This window comes from Aquarana catesbeiana, linkage group LG09 (genome assembly GCF_042186555.1).
Source record: "Aquarana catesbeiana isolate 2022-GZ linkage group LG09, ASM4218655v1, whole genome shotgun sequence".
NCBI classification, from domain to species: domain Eukaryota; kingdom Metazoa; phylum Chordata; class Amphibia; order Anura; family Ranidae; genus Aquarana; species Aquarana catesbeiana.
In genome coordinates this window covers 221,697,753-221,714,084 of record NC_133332.1, presented here as the reverse complement: position 1 = coordinate 221,714,084, position 16,332 = coordinate 221,697,753, and the positions used below count along the sequence as shown (strand labels likewise).

Sequence of the window (16,332 nt, the reverse complement as noted above, 5' to 3'; positions counted from 1 at the left end):
TTGGGATTGTGATGTGTAAAATAGAGAAATATGAAAGCTGTCACTTGGGGTACAAACACCAAGCTTGTCATCCATTTTCCTGCATTTACAATGTCAATGAGTGAATGGCCAAGCATGCAGCCAATGTACTCTGGAAAATCATAACTCCTGCATACTTGTTCATGGTAATGATTTACTAGGATGTGAACCCAGGATTAAGATGACAGACCTGGAGCCCGAATCTTAAAAATAAGGTTGGAAAAGTCAGCCCCCTTCTATCATAACAAGATCCCTTATAAAAGAAAATACATACAAGGCCTGGCCAAAAGCATTTAAATGAAGGCGGAACTAAGGAATTGTACTATTGCATGGATCAGGCTTAAGCGACATGAAAAAGATGCGAGTGTATAGATTTCCTATATGGGTGCCATAGGACAAATTTAATCCATCTTCGTGAAGCAGGTCCTTTTTGCAGTGATGATCCCAGGCCCACAGTGCCAGAACCCCATAAAGAGTTCATTCAACTCCTTGGCAAAAGCACAGGAATACAGCAGTGATGTTTTGATTGAAAGGTAAATAATTCAGGTTTTTATAAAGTGGATCCATTTTCTTAGAGTGTTCAGCGCTCAGCAGACTAAGCATGGAGCTCCAACCAACCCCCCTACCACCTCCCAATTTCTACGTCCGCTGTATCCTCCTCATGACACACCCCCTCACCTCTCTCCACTTTATGCCTTAGTAAATAAAACATCAGCCAATCTTTCTGCAGCTAAATTATTCACACCTTGCAGCCCCCCACTTGCTGACAGCCTTAAAATTCACCAAACACGTCATGTCCTTTTACACTAAGTCTTGGTAACAGCACGGACGGGCATCAGAGAAAGAAGATTATTCCACTGAAATAATATAAGAGTCAACCAGAAACCTGCGCACACAGACTGGGGTGAAGCTGTAGAAGGATAAAAGCACAGTGAATCATGTATTTGACTAGGGAGGGGTTAAATGGCGCAGAAAGGCAACTGGTCAGGCTTAGGTTGCTAATGTGCACACTGACTGGGAGCAACCACCTAGTCAGAGAAAAGACAAGCCGATACCAGTGTGAAGATGGCAGTGACACTTAAGATGTAAGAGCTGAAGTCTCTGGGATCTGAAGACTATCCAGGACAGACAGATAACCAGAAACTGTGGGATCCATATTGCTCTCTGCAACAAGCGTAAGTCAGATTGGCAGGCAAAGAATTACTTTCTTACGCTAACCAGGGTGGCAGCACAATCAGCAAGCATCCAGACACATTATAAAATCACTATGTTATCTAATCTGCGCTAGACTGCCTTAAATCCCTTGAGAAAATCACCTCCCATAAACTGGATTGGCAGAGATCTGCAGAGTGATGCTTAACTCCACTTCTGCCAGGGCCCCAAACAAAATTACTTAATTGTTTCTGCCACGGCCCTGAATTAGATCACTTAAAGCGGGAGTCCGGCGACCAATCTTTTTTTTTTTTTGGTCATTGAGACACTTTGCTAACCCCAAAATAATACTCACAGTTTGGGCGTAATATTTCCACCCCTGTCTGTTTTCGTACTGAAGAATAACTTAAAAAATGTGAAGCTGCTGGCATGTGAAGCCCGCAAGCATTGATTTACGGGATGTGGTGAATGCTGTTCATTCACAGCTTGTTCACACGCATGATCATTGTTTCCGCACTGAATCTTGGGAAGCCTGACACTAAGCTCCCAGGAGACAGTGCGGTGCCAAGGAAAGGCAATAAACACGCCTACTCCCATGGGAGGAGAGACAGGAAGTGCCACAATAAAGTACAATATAAAGGTAATTACAGCGATAAAAAAACTTTCATGCGGCATTTGAACATCTATGCAATTAACTGAAGGGGGTAAGATTACATTAAAAATTTGAGTGGAACCCCGCTTTAAAGCGTAGTTCCACTTTTGTTGAGAACAAAAACATTCCCCTATAGGTGATCTATGTACATGGCAAGGATTATAACAACCTTTGTTGCAGATACCTACCTTTTGTTATTCTGAAGAAATCCCTATGTGTTTGTCTGTGCTTCTGTGTGCAGCAGCAGGGCACTAATGAAGAAATTTGCTGGGCCTGCATCCCTTTAGATATACTCCTATTGAAGTATCTCTCCAAAAATGACATTTTTGTTGCAGGGGATGCCTGAAATCTGACTTGTATCTTAGGCAGACTTCTGGGAAAATTGGTGAGCCAATCACACAAGCAGGAAATGATGTTTCTGGGGAGTGGTCAGTACACACTGTGTACAGAACAACTACAGGTAGCCCATATTGCAATGCATTCTCAGAAAATTACAGTGGGTGCAAACTGAAAAGAAAGGTCATTTTTAATAACATTCAATTACAATATGATTAGTGTCACAATATGCGCTATATTATTTTTTCTTTATTTGCTATTTTTTTTCCCCACAAAAGTGGAGTTACCCTTTAATTCAACTTCTGGCAGGGCCCCGAACCAGATCACCTAAAGCTGAGTTCAACCCAAAAATGGAAGCTCTGCTTATCTGCGCCCACCCCCACCCCCTCCTCCAGTGCCACATATAGCACCTTTCGGGTGGAGGGGGGAGCGGGTACCTGTTTGACAGGCACCTGTCCCCACTTCGAGAGATCTCACCGCAGCAAGATCACTTGGAAGTTCAGCCCCCCTCCTTCTTCCCCCGTTGCCGGGCAATTCAGAAACCGAGTCGCATTTCACGCACATGCAGTAGAGAACTGGCTAAGAAGCCAAAAGGCTTCATTGCTGGTTTCCCTTACTACAAACAGCAGCGGCAGCACCTGAGAGCCAGGGGAAACATCGGCTGGGGTACCAACATTGCTGGATTCCAGGAAAGGGAAGTGTCCTAATATTAAACGTCGGAGCTCCGCTTTAACTTCACTGCTTCTGCCAGGGCCCCAAACAAGATCACTTAACTCCACTACTACTGGGGCCCCACACAAGATCACTTAACTCCACTACTACCGAGGCCCCACACAAGATCACTTAACTCCACTACTACCGAGGCCCCACACAAGATCACTTAACTCCACTACTACCGAGGCCTCACACAAGATCACTTAACTCCACTACTACCGAGGCCCCACACAAGATCACTTACCTCCACTTCTGCCAGGGCCCCACACAAGATCACTTAACCCCACTACTACCGAGGCCCCACACAAGATCACTTACCTCCACTTCTGCCAGGGCCCCACACAAGATCACTTACCTCCACTTCTGCCAGGGCCCCACACAAGATCACTTAACTCCACTACTGCCAGGGCCTTGAACAAGATCACTTAAAGCGGAGTTCCACCCAAAAGTGGAAACTCCGCTAATCTGCTTCCTCCCCCCTCCAGTGCCACATTTTGCACCTTTCGGGGGGAGCACATACCTGACAAAACCAGATACCTGCTCCCACTTCCGTGTCAGGGCGCCGCGGCGACCTATGTCATTTGCGGCCCCTCCTCCTTCCCAACGCTGCCTTCTGGGAGACACAAACAGGTCCCAGAAGACAGCGGGACCGATCAGAAAACAAGATCACTTAACTCCACTTCTGCCAGGGTCCCAAACAAGATCACTAAAAGTGGAACAACATTGCATCTGAACACCACAAACCGAAAACGCTATTTAATAATGTTTAATATTCAAAGCAAACTCCCACATTCATCCATATCGCCCTGTTTTTTTTGCTGATAAATCACTTCAAAAACAACCCCTAGCATTTGTGGTGGTTGCCATCTTGAGTAAAGTCAGATGATTCATGTAGCATTTACATCCTGGAATCTAACTTCCCTAAGCTCAGGCATGCAGGCAGGAGGGTGTGCTTAGTTGGGAAAGCCCCTCCCCTCCTCTGCTGAAGACTCCTGGGATGTATGACATAATTAGCCTAGGCCTGCCTGGAAACCAGAACGTAACTGAGGAAATATATAAAAAAATAAAAAATAAAAAAAGTTTAAAACAGTAAATAAATATTAACCGGTTCAATACAGGGCATTTTCACCCCCTTCCTTCCCTGGCCAATTTTTAGTTTTCAGCGCTGTCGCATTTTAAACGACAATTGCGCGGTCGTGCAACGTTGTACCCAAAAAAAATTGACGTCCTTTTTTTCCCCACAAATAGAGCTTTCTTCTGGTGGTATTTGATCGCCTCTGCGGTTTTTATTTTTTGCGCTATAAACAAAAGAAGAGCGACAATTTTGAAAAAAAACACAATATTTTTTACTTTTTGCTATAATAAATATCCCAATTTTTAAAAAAAAAAACACATTTTTTCCTCAGTTTCGGCCGATACGTATTCTTCTACATATTTTTGGTAAAAAAAAAAAAAAATCGCAATAAGCGTATATTGATTGGTTTGCGCAAAAGTTATAGCGTCTACAAAATACGGGATAGATTTATGGCATTTTTTTAAAAAAAAAATTTATTTATTTTTTTAGCGGCGATCGCGATTTTTTTTCGTGACTGCGACATTATGGCGGACACATCGGACACTTTTGACACATTTTTGGGACCATTCACATTTATACAGCGATCAATGCTATAAAATTGCATTGATTACTGTGTAAATGTGACAGGCAGTGAAGGGGTTAACCACTAGGGGGCGGGGAGGGGTTAATATGTTTCCTAGGGAATGCTTCTAACTGTAGGGGGAGGGGACGTACAAGGGGAGGAGACCGATCAGTGTTCCTCCGTTCTGGGAACACAGATCGCTCTCCTCTCACCTGACAGGCTGTGGATCTGTGTGTTTACACACACAGATCCACGGTCCGGCCCGGTTAACGAGCAATCGCGTGTGCCCGGCGGACATCGCGGCCGCCGGGCACACGCACCGGGTCCCGAGCAACGCGGCGCGCGCGCGCGCCCCCTAGACGGCCGGGAATCCCAGGACTTCATATGACGTCCACCCAGGATGGGAGATCCCATCCCAGGATGTCATATGACTATAAGTGGGTAGGGAAGTGGTTAAGGTATATCAAATTTTCTTAATGCTAGCAGCATAAGGACTACAAATAGTCAATGAGAGAGTGAAGTCTCGCTTTAAATACACTTCTGCCAGGGCCCCAGACAATATACCATAACTCTGCTTCTGCCAGGGCCCAAGACAATATACCATAACTTTACTTCTGCCAGGGCCCCAGACAATATACCATAACTCTACTTCTGCCAGGGCCCAAGACAATATACCATAACTTTACTTCTGCCAGGGCCCCAGACAATATACCATAACTCTGCTTCTGCCAGGGCCCCAGACAATATACCATAACTCTGCTTCTGCCAGGGCCCCAGACAAGATACCATAACTCTACTTCTGCCAGGGCCCCAGACAATATACCATAACTCTACTTCTGCCAGGGCCCCAGACAAGATCACATAATGTGATATCTGCTGGGGTCCTGGAACAAACTCACTTAGACCCCTTTCACACTGGGGTGGTTTTCAGGCGCTTTAGAAAAAGCCTCTGCAAAGTGCCTGAAAACCGCCTCCCAATCATTCCAGTCTTCACACTACGGGACGTTCCAAAAAGTCCTGCAAGCAGTATCTTGGTGGCGGGTTGGGAGCGCTGTATTTAGCACTCCCAAAACGCCCTGCCCATAGGAATGAATGAGCAGGGCAGCAAAACGGGAGTTTTTAACTCCCCTTTTTTTATTTAGGTTAAAAGCGGCCCGATAGCGACCGAAAAGCGGTGCACAATCGCCACTAAAGCGAGTGGCGCTTAAGCCAGCCCTTTTAGTGTGAAAGCAGCCTTAAAGTGACAGTAACCACTTAAGGACCGGAAGGATTTGCCCCCTTAATGACCAGCCCTTTTTTGCAATACAGCACTGCGTTGCTTTAACTGACAATTGCGTGGTCATGTGATGTTGTGCACAAACAAAATTGATGTCCCTTTTTTTCCCACAAAAAGAGCTTTCTTTTGGTGATATTTGATCACCTCTACGGTTTTTATCTTTTGCGCTATAAACAAAAAAAGAGCAACAATTTTGAAAAAACCCAATATTTTTTACTTTTTGCTATAATGAATTTCCAAAAAAAAAAAAAACAAAACAAATGTCTTCATCAGTTTAGGCCAATATGTATTTTTCTACATATTTTTGGTAAAAAAAAAAAAAAAAAAAAAAAATGGCAAAAAGCGTATATTGATTAGTTTGCGCAAAAGTTATAGCGTCTATCAAATAGGGGATTGGAATGAATAGGCAGCGCCGCAACATGGGAGTTTGTGATCCCTTCTTTGGGGCTGAAAGCGCCCCGCTAGCGGCCGAAAAGCACAGCTTAAACATCGCTAAAGTGCCGCTAAAACGAGCGGCGCTTTATCGCTAACGCGGCCCCATTGTGAAAGGTGTGTAATGGGAGTGGTTTCATAATCAACCAGCTGCTGCACCTGGAAAGCTCTGATGAGGAATACTGCTGAGCCTGCATCCCTTTAGATGTGATTTCCTATTGGGAGTATCTCACCAAAAATGACATTTTTGTTGCAGGGGATGCCTGAAATCTGACTTGTATCTTAGTGCAGACTTCTGGGAAAATTACATATCTGGGGGGCATTCTGTGTACAGAACTCCTCCAGGTAGCCATATTGCATGGCATATTACTGAAAATTACAGGTGTTGCAGATTGAAAAGGAAAGGTAATTTTTAATAACATTCAATTATAATATGACTTGTGTCGCAATTGTATATGCTATATTATTTTATTTTTTTCCCCACAAAAGTGGAGTTACCCTTCAATTGAACAAGCTTAAGTTAGAAGCTGATTGGCTACCATGCACAGCTGCACCAGGTTCTGAGTGCTCCAGTTTTAGTAAATGTCCCCCTCACTGACTGAGTATGAACAGCATGTAATACAGCATTTATTGATGTTTGTTTGATGTGGGTTTAGTGACACTTTAATTGGAAATCCTGCCAGAGCCCCAGAAAAGATCTCTCGTCTCCAATAGGAGTTCAATATATCATCACTTAACTCCCCTCCTGCCAGAACTAAGGCCACCATCACATAATTCCCCTCTGGCTAGCAGTCAGCATAGCAGACCTTAACCCTTCTCGTGCCAGAGCCCAGCACAGCCTCATTTTCCCTTTCTCCTACCGCAGCGCAATATAGCACCATTTACCTTGTTCCTACCACAGCCCAAGACAGCCACCTTTACTTTCCCCTACGATAGCCTAGCAAAGCATCATTAACCCCTTGCTGACTGACCCATGTACATTTACTGCGGGGCAGCGGCTCCTGTGCACAGAATCACGTACAGTACAACATATTTTACAGCGCACACATACAAGAATGACATTTCCTGCAGGGCTAGTTAAAAACACCTGAACATATTCAAAAAAATACGGGGGTTTGGTCACACTATATGGTCATATAGTGCTAAGCCCACTTACTGCGACAAAGTACCCTGAATTAGTGGGTCCTACACTAGTAATAGAATGGAAGATCTTTTTTTGAATATGTTCAGGTGTTTTTAACTAGCCCCGCAGGAAATGTCATTCTTGTATGTGTGCGCTGTAAAATATTTTGTACTGTTTGTAGGTCTTATAGCAGCACCATCTTGAATTTAAACGCATTGTATGGTGTGCCCCCCAAATATGTTCTTGTATATTGTAATAGGCCCTGACCAGGTTTTTGGGCTGGAGCACCCCTCCCCCTCCTCATTACCTCTTATTAGTGGCCACCAGTGTTTAGGATGTATCCCCTTCAGTTCTCCCACATAGAGGAGTTCAGCTCCCATGGTTGAGACAAAGGATCTTCCATTCTATTACTAGAGTAGGACCCACTAATTCGGGGTACTTTGTCGCAGTAAGTGGGCTTAGCACTATATGGCCATATAGTGTGACCAAACCCCCGTATTTTTTTTGAATATGTTCAGGTGTTTTTAACTAGCCCTGCAGGAAATGTCATTCTTGTATGTGTGCGCTGTAAAATATTTTGTACTGTTTGTAGGTCTTATAGCAGCACCATCTTGAATTTAAACGCATTGTATGGTGTGCCCCCCAAATATGTTCTTGCAGAATCACGTACAGGTACGTGGTTTTGCACTTCGGGTCTGGGGCGCGCACGCCTGTGATTGGACACAGTGGGAGCCAATCAGCGGGTCCTGCGGACCTGATGTCCTCCGGGACCTGCCGATTGTTGCCAAGAGAAGCAAAATGGTGGCCTGCCTATGTAAACAAAGCAGTTTGCCATTATTAGTAGGGAAGACAGAGATCCTGTGTTTCTGCTAAGCCAGAACACAGATCTCTGTCTTCCCACAGTTAGCAAGCACTCCCCAAGGACACATTTAACCCTTTGATCGCCCCTGATGTCAACCCCTTCCCTGCCAGTGTCATTAGTACAGTGAGAGTGCATTTTTTTTAGCACTGATCACTGTATTGGTGCCACTGGACTCCAAATAAGTGTCAGTTAGTGTCCGATTTGTCCGCCGCAATATCGCAGTCCCGCTATAAGATGCTGATTGCCGCCATTACTAGTAAAAAAAAAATGAAAAATTCCATAAAAATTTCCCATAGTTTGTAGACGCTATAACTTTTGTGGAAACCAATCAATATACGCTTATTGGGATTTTTTTTTTTTTTTTACTAAAAACATGTAGCAGAATACATATTAGCCTAAATTGATGACGAAATTTGATTTTTTTTTTCCTTTTTTTTCTTTATTGGGTACGTTTTATAGCAAAAAGTTAAAAATATTGTTTTATTTTCAAAATTGTCAATCTTTTTTGGTTTACAGCGCAAAAAAAAAACCCCCGCAAAGGTGATCAACACCAAAAGTAAGCTCAATTTGTGGGGAAAAAAAGGACGTCAATTTTATTTGGATACAACGTCACAGGACCACGTAATTGTCAGTTAAAGTAACGCAGTGCCATATCGTACCTGTCAAAGCCCAGCACAACATCACTTTCCCTCACTTGTCAAAGCCCAGCACAACATTACTTTCCCTCACCTGACAAAGCCCAGCACAACATCACTTTCCCTCACCTGACAAAGCCCAGCACAACATCACTTTCCCTCACCTGACAAAGCCCAGCACAACATCACTTTCCCTCACCTGACAAAGCCCAGCACAACATCACTTTCCCTCACCTGACAAAGCCCAGCACAACATCACTTTCCCTCACCTGACAAAGCCCAGCACAACATCACTTTCCCTCACCTGACAAAGCCCAGCACAACATCACTTTCCCTCACCTGACAAAGCCCAGCACAACATCACTTTCCCTCACCTGTCAAAGCCCAGCACAGCATCACTTTCCCTCACCTGACAAAGCCCAGCACAACATCACTTTCCCTCACCTGACAAAGCCCAGCACAGCATCACTTTCCCTCACCTGACAAAGCCCAGCACAGCATCACTTTCCCTCACCTGACAAAGCCCAGCACAGCATCACTTTCCCTCACCTGACAAAGCCCAGCACAGCATCACTTTCCCTCACCTGACAAAGCCCAGCCCAACATCACTTTCCTCACCTGACAAAGCCCAGCACAACATCACTTTCCCTCACCTGACAAAGCCCAGCACAGCATCACTTTCCTCACCTGACAAAGCCCAGCACAACATCACTTTCCTCACCTGACAAAGCCCAGCACAGCATCACTTTCCTCACCTGACAAAGCCCAGCCCAACATCACTTTCCTCACCTGACAAAGCCCAGCACAGCATCACTTTCCTCACCTGACAAAGCCCAGCCCAACATCACTTTCCTCACCTGACAAAGCCCAGCACAGCATCACTTTCCTCACCTGACAAAGCCCAGCCCAACATCACTTTCCTCACCTGACAAAGCCCAGCCCAACATCACTTTCCTCACCTGACAAAGCCCAGCACAGCATCACTTTCCTCACCTGACAAAGCCCAGCACAGCATCACTTTCCTCACCTGACAAAGCCCAGCACAACATCACTTTCCCTCACCTGACAAAGCCCAGCACAACATCACTTTCCTCACCTGACAAAGCCCAGCACAACATCACTTTCCCTCACCTGACAAAGCCCAGCACAACATCACTTTCCCTCACCTGTCAAAGCCCAGCACAGCATCTGTAGCACCTTGCTTATCATAGCCCAAACATTTAACCCATCTCACACTTAACCCTTCATATGCTAGTGTCAATTACCCCCCAACTATTTACATGCCCGAGGCCTGCATCATTTAACCCCTTACCTGTCAAAGCTCAGAACATCACAGCTTTATAGCTCTCTACCAAAGCCAGGTAATTCATCACCCCAATGTGTGCCAAGTCAGCAAGAAACCACCCGTGTTTACAGGTCTGCAGTCCCAAGAGGGCTAAGCAGATGTTCAAGCATCTCTGCAACTGTGACTGGGAAAAAGGGGGACACCAAAGAGCGATACTCAACCTTATGACACAATATTACCTCAACAGAGGCTGAACAAGGGTTGGCCAGTTTATATGAGGTGCTTATGCTTCCATGATTGTCAACGTCACTGATTGGCCAAGTCTGTCATGCTTTAAAGGTTTAGTGCTGTGCTCCGAATAACTAATGTATGCATCACTAACTCCACATCTCCATCTCAACCTGGCTGCATGAGGCGGGCTTCTTTCACTTGCTATTGTAGGAATACAATTCTCAGCCTGGGGGAGGCCTAGTGACATCACTGAACACAAATCAGTCCATTTATGGAAGAATGGACTTACAATGCAGCCTATCTATTCTCTAGAGCAGTGGTCTCCAAACTGCTGCAAGGGGGCCAGATGTGGCCCTTTGCTTGTTTTATCCAGCCCTTGGGGCACTATTCCTTCCACAGACACTAAAGACAGGGCACTATTCCTTCCACAGACACTAAAGACAGGGCACTATTCCTGCCACAGACACCAACGATGGAGCATTATTCCTCCCATTGACACCAACGATGGAACACTATTCCTCCCATTGACACCATAGATGGAGCACTATTCCTCCCACTGACACCAACGATGGAGCACTATTCCTCCCATTGACACCAATGATGGAACACTATTCCTCCCACTGACACCAACGATGGAGCACTATTCCTCCCATTGACACCAACGATGGAGCACTATTCCTCCCATTGACACCAATGATGGAACGCTATTCCTCCCATTGACACCATCGATGCAGCACCATCTTGAATTTAAACGCATTGTATGGTGTGCCCCCCAAATATGTTCTTGTATATTGTAATAGGCCCTGACCAGGTCTTTTGGGCTGGAGCACCCCTCCCCCTCCTCATTACCTCCTATTTAGTGGCCACCAGTGTTTAGGATGTATCCCCTTCAGTTCTCCCACATAGAGGAGTTCAGCTCCCATGGTTGAGACAAAGGATCTTCCATTCTATTACTAGTGCAGGACCTACTAATTCGGGGTACTTTGTCGCAGTAAGTGGGCTTAGCACTATATGACCATATAGTGTGACCAAACCCCCATATTTTTTGAATATGTTCAGGTGTTTTTAACTAGCCCTGCAGGAAATGTCATTCTTGTATGTGTGCGCTGTAAAATATTTTGTACTATTCCTCCCACTGACACCAACGATGGAGCACTATTCCTCCCACTAACGATGGGGCACTAAGATGGTTACTGTTCTGTCTTCAATTATTTACAATTAGTTCATTGTAAACTTGTTAAAACCAATAAATATTGCAACAGAAATAGTAGCCAGTCTGTTCACTACAGGTCAGTGACAAGAAAATGCAACCTGTCCATTTATTAGAGGATGGTGACATCACTAGATATCAGTGATCTTACTGATGCATGTTTAGTAAATTTAGTAAATTACTTTGTCGCAGTAAGTGGGCTTAGCACTATATGACCATATAGTGTGACCAAACCCCCGTATTTTTTGAATATGTTCAGGTGTTTTTAACTAGCCCTGCAGGAAATGTCATTCTTGTATGTGTGCGCTGTAAAATATGATGTACTATTCCTCCCACTGACACCAACGATGGAGCACTTTTAGTCCCACTAAGGATGGGGCACTATTCCTCCCACCGACACCAACGATAGAGCACTATTCCTCCCACTAACGATGGGGCACTATTCCTCCCACTAACGATGGGGCACTATTCCTCCCATCGATCACAATGATGGGGCACTATTCCTCCCACTGATACCAACGATGGGGCACTATTCCTCCCACTGGTACCAATGATGGGACACTATTCCTCCCACAGACACCAATGATGGGGCATTATTCCTCCCACAGACACCAACGATGGGGCACTATTCCTCCCACTGACACCAACGATGGGGCACTATTCCTCCCACCGACACCAACGATGGGGCACTATTCCTCCCACTGATACCAACGATGGGGTACTATTCCTCCCACCGATACCAATGATGGGGCACTATTTCTCCCACTGATACCAACGATGGGGCACTATTCCTCCCACTGACATGGTTTAAAGGTTTAGTGCTGTGCTCCGAATAACTAATGTATGCATCACTAACTCCACATCTCCATCTCAACCTGGCTGCATGAGGAGGGCTTCTTTCACTTGGCTGCTATTTTAGGAATACAATTCTCAGCATAATCTGGGGGAGGCCTAGTGACATCACTGAGAACACAAATCAGTCCATTTATGGAAGAATGGACTAACAATGCAGCCTATCTATTCTCTAGAGCAGTGGTCTCCAAACTGCTGCAAGGGGGCCAGATGTTGCCCTTTGCTTGTTTTATCCAGCCCTTGGGGCACTATTCCTTCCACAGACACTAAGGACAGGGCACTATTCCTTCCACAGACACTAAAGAGAGCACAATTCCTCCCATTGACACCAACGATGGAGCACTATTCCTCCCATTGACACCAACGATGGAGCACTATTCCTCCCATTGACACCAACGATAGAGCACTACTGATCTTTTATTAAAAAGAATCAAGCAACCAATTTTATACAAAAGTAAAAAACAAACCATAGTACAAAACTTCAACAGAAATCCAAGGAATACACATCCATGTTCAGAATATATATAATATATACATAATCCACTACCAAAAACTATTTACATAAAGCAGCAGAGAGGGGCTAAGAGGCAAAAACCCATCACCTATGTACGCAGCCATTTATCAAATATTAATCCAAAAAATAATAATCTAGGGTAAGAGACAGACAGCCACACCCGGGAAAGAGACTCCTGGCAATCAGGGAGGCTTGAAACCCCTCCACGCCTTCAACCAAGCCCCCTGACTCCGCTTGTCTCTCTCAAGTACCCGAATCTTCTCCACCTCATGCAAAATGTCATACACCACCACCTGAACAGGAAGGATTTTATGCCGAATGCAGACCTGACACCGTGCGTTCCAGGTGAAATAACGGACTACTAGGCTAACTAGAAAAAGTGTATCCAAACAAAAAACCCCACCAGTATTGAATGCTCCGTACACCCACTCAGCATAACCCAGCCTGGAGAGGAAAGGAACACCGAGGGCCCGCCCCACCTGTTTGTACACCTCTATGTTAAAAGGGCAATGAAGCAGAAAATGGTCCATAGTCTCCTCCTCACCTGCACACTCCTCCCGAGGACAGCTACGATCCACCCCACTGCGGAATTTCAAATTGCCCCTAACATAGAGCCTCCCATGGAAGCACAACCAGGCCAGATCCCTAAATTTAGGGGGTACTCTGTCCAAATTAATAAGTCATAACCCTGCCCTCAAAACTGGGCCTGGGCAATCCCTTAAGGCCAGTGGGTCATGAAAGACTTCGCTCAAGACTCGACTCATAAGGACTTTCCTTGGAACCGATCTGAGATCTTCAGCCGACAATCGCCACTGCCGTAATAAATTCAGGCAGGGAGCGACATAGGCTGGTAGCTGACCACGATGACCCCTGAGATTCTTCACTTGGCCACCTTCTTCCCAAAGTCGCAGAAAAGGCCTAAACCAAGATCTAAAAATGCCTACCCATCCAGGAGGTTCCACTGCAAGCATATTACCAATGTTAAACTTGAGAAAAAGCAGTGAAAAGAACTGGGTTGACCATACCTAAGCCACCCTCACTCCTGGATAGATAGGTGACATTCCGCTTGATGGGGTTCAGTCTGTTCCCCTACAACATCTGGAAGAACACACTACTGACCCTAGCATAGAGAGACAATGGCAAGATGCAGACAAAGCTGACATACAAGAAGATCGGAATCAGGTAAGTCTTAATCAGATCAACCCTTTCCCTCATAGATAACTTCCATCTCCTCCAGCTGACCACCTTAGTATTGGTAATTTCCAGTCTGCCTTCCCAGTTTTTGAGGCCATAATCGCCAGGTCCAAATTCAATGCCTAGAATCTTAATTCTTTCCTGGGGCACTGGAAAGGTGTCCGGGAGATCAAACCCCTCACCTTCCTTTCCCATCCAGAAAACTTCACTCTTTTCCTGATTGATCTTGGAGCCTGATGCTTCAGAATACCGTGATGTCAGAGAGACCACCTCCTCTGCTTCATCCGCCCCGGTGACAATCACCGACACATCGTCCGCATAGGCAACAACCCTCAAAGGCGGCTCACCTGGGAGCCCCACTGGCACCCCACACAACATGCTGCTCTGTAGCTTCCTGATGAAAGGGTTGATTGCAAACACATAGAGCAGGGGACTCAGGGGACAACCTTGACGCACTCCAGAGCCAACCTCAAAGGACTGCCCAACCCAACCATTAACAAGAGGAAAGCTTTCTGCCCCATTATACAAGACTTTCAACCAATCGACAAAACCACTCGGCAGACCGTACTTACTAAGGAGCAACCACAGGTACTCATGGTTAACATGATCAAAAGCCTTTGCCTGATCCAATGTCAGCAAATACTTTCCCCAGCCTGCAGCCCTGCATCGCTCCAAGGCCTCCCGGACAGCTAAAACCGCTGTGAAGGTGCTCCTACCCTGGACCGAACAGTGCTGATGGCGAGAAAGCAAAGACTCTGCTACTGACGATAGGCGCCAGAAAAATATCTTTGCCAGTATCTTTCTATCGACATTAAGAAGGCTGATGGGGCGCCAATTCTCAATCATCGAAGGATCTTTACCCTTTGAAAGAAGAATCACAGCCGAGTGCCTCATGGAAGGGGGAAGTACCCCCTCTGCAAGGCAACTGTTAAAAACCTCTACCAAATGTGGGGCCAGAATAGGCTTAAAAGCTTTGTAAAACTCAGCCGTCAAGCCATCTGGTCCAGGTGACTTTTTGATGGCAAGCTGTTCAATTGCCCTCATCACCTCTTCAACTGTGATCTCCTCTGTCAAATTCATCAATGGGACATCTTCATCATTTAGACCTGGAGTAGAGTCCAAAAAGCTTTGCATCTTGTCACGGTCAAGCTCTTTCCCCCCAAGAAGGTCAGCATAAAAAGACCTCACGACCTCCAGAATCCCTGACCTGGACTTTGTCAAGGAACCTGTACTGTCCTTAAGGCCAACGACCATTTTAACTGCTACACCTTGTTTGCAGTTCTGGTAAGGGTCAGGCGAGTGGTACTTCCCATAGTCCCTCTCCAGAACCAAAGAGGCATGCCGGTCATATTGACACTTTCTGAGAAGGAGTTTCACTTCGGAGATTGCCCCAGGATCTCCTCCTCTCAAGACAAGAATATCCAGCTTCCTCTGTAAACATTGGTAGGTCATGTATTTATTAAACTGCTTTATATTGGCTAGGCCCCTGAAGAATCCAGCAATCCTCTTTTTGGTCAGCTCCCACCACTCAGCCTTGCTGCTACAAAAGTCCAGGATGGTCACCTGTGCCTGAAAGAAATCCTCAAAGGATTGTCTAACATGTTCTTCCTTGAGTAGAGTCGAATTCAGTCTCCAGATGCCCTTACCCCTCTGAGGGGCGTCTGAAGCATTCAGGACCACAGATAGCATACAGTGATCAGAGAACTCTACTGCCTGCACCACTGGGGGTGAGAAAGCAGAGGTCTCCTTCAAAAAAACCTATCTATCCTACTCTGACTATTACCTCGATGAAAGGTGAACCCAGTGTCATCTGGGAGGTGCTTAATGTGCACATCCACAAGACCAGCATCCCTAACCATACTATTTAAAAAAACGCTATCATATCCCAGCCTGTCCTTGAAGTCCTTCCTGTCCTTGGACCTAGTTACTGTATTAAAGTCACCTCCAAAGACCACTTGCTGGGATGTAAAAAGAAATGGCTTGATCCTTGTAAAAAGGCACTTCCTGTCCCACTTTGTGTGCGGCCCATAGACATTAATTAGGCGCAGGTCCTGCCCTCCCACAAGGACGTCTAAGACTATACATCTCCCAATCTCCACCTCAATAACCCGCCGGACAGTTACCATGCCGGTTTTAAACAACACCGCCATAAGGCTCGGCCGCAAGAGACCAGTAAGATGGACCATATCTCAACTCTCTTGGCCATATG

The 16,332-nt window shown here is 45.6% G+C and overlaps 1 protein-coding gene across 2 annotated transcripts in view; it reads right to left on the bottom strand.

Moving 5' to 3' along the window:
* The window catches only part of GRIPAP1 (GRIP1 associated protein 1), a 195,825-nt gene that overhangs the window by 39,432 nt on the left and 140,061 nt on the right, over nt 1-16,332 (bottom strand). The window lies entirely within an intron of this gene.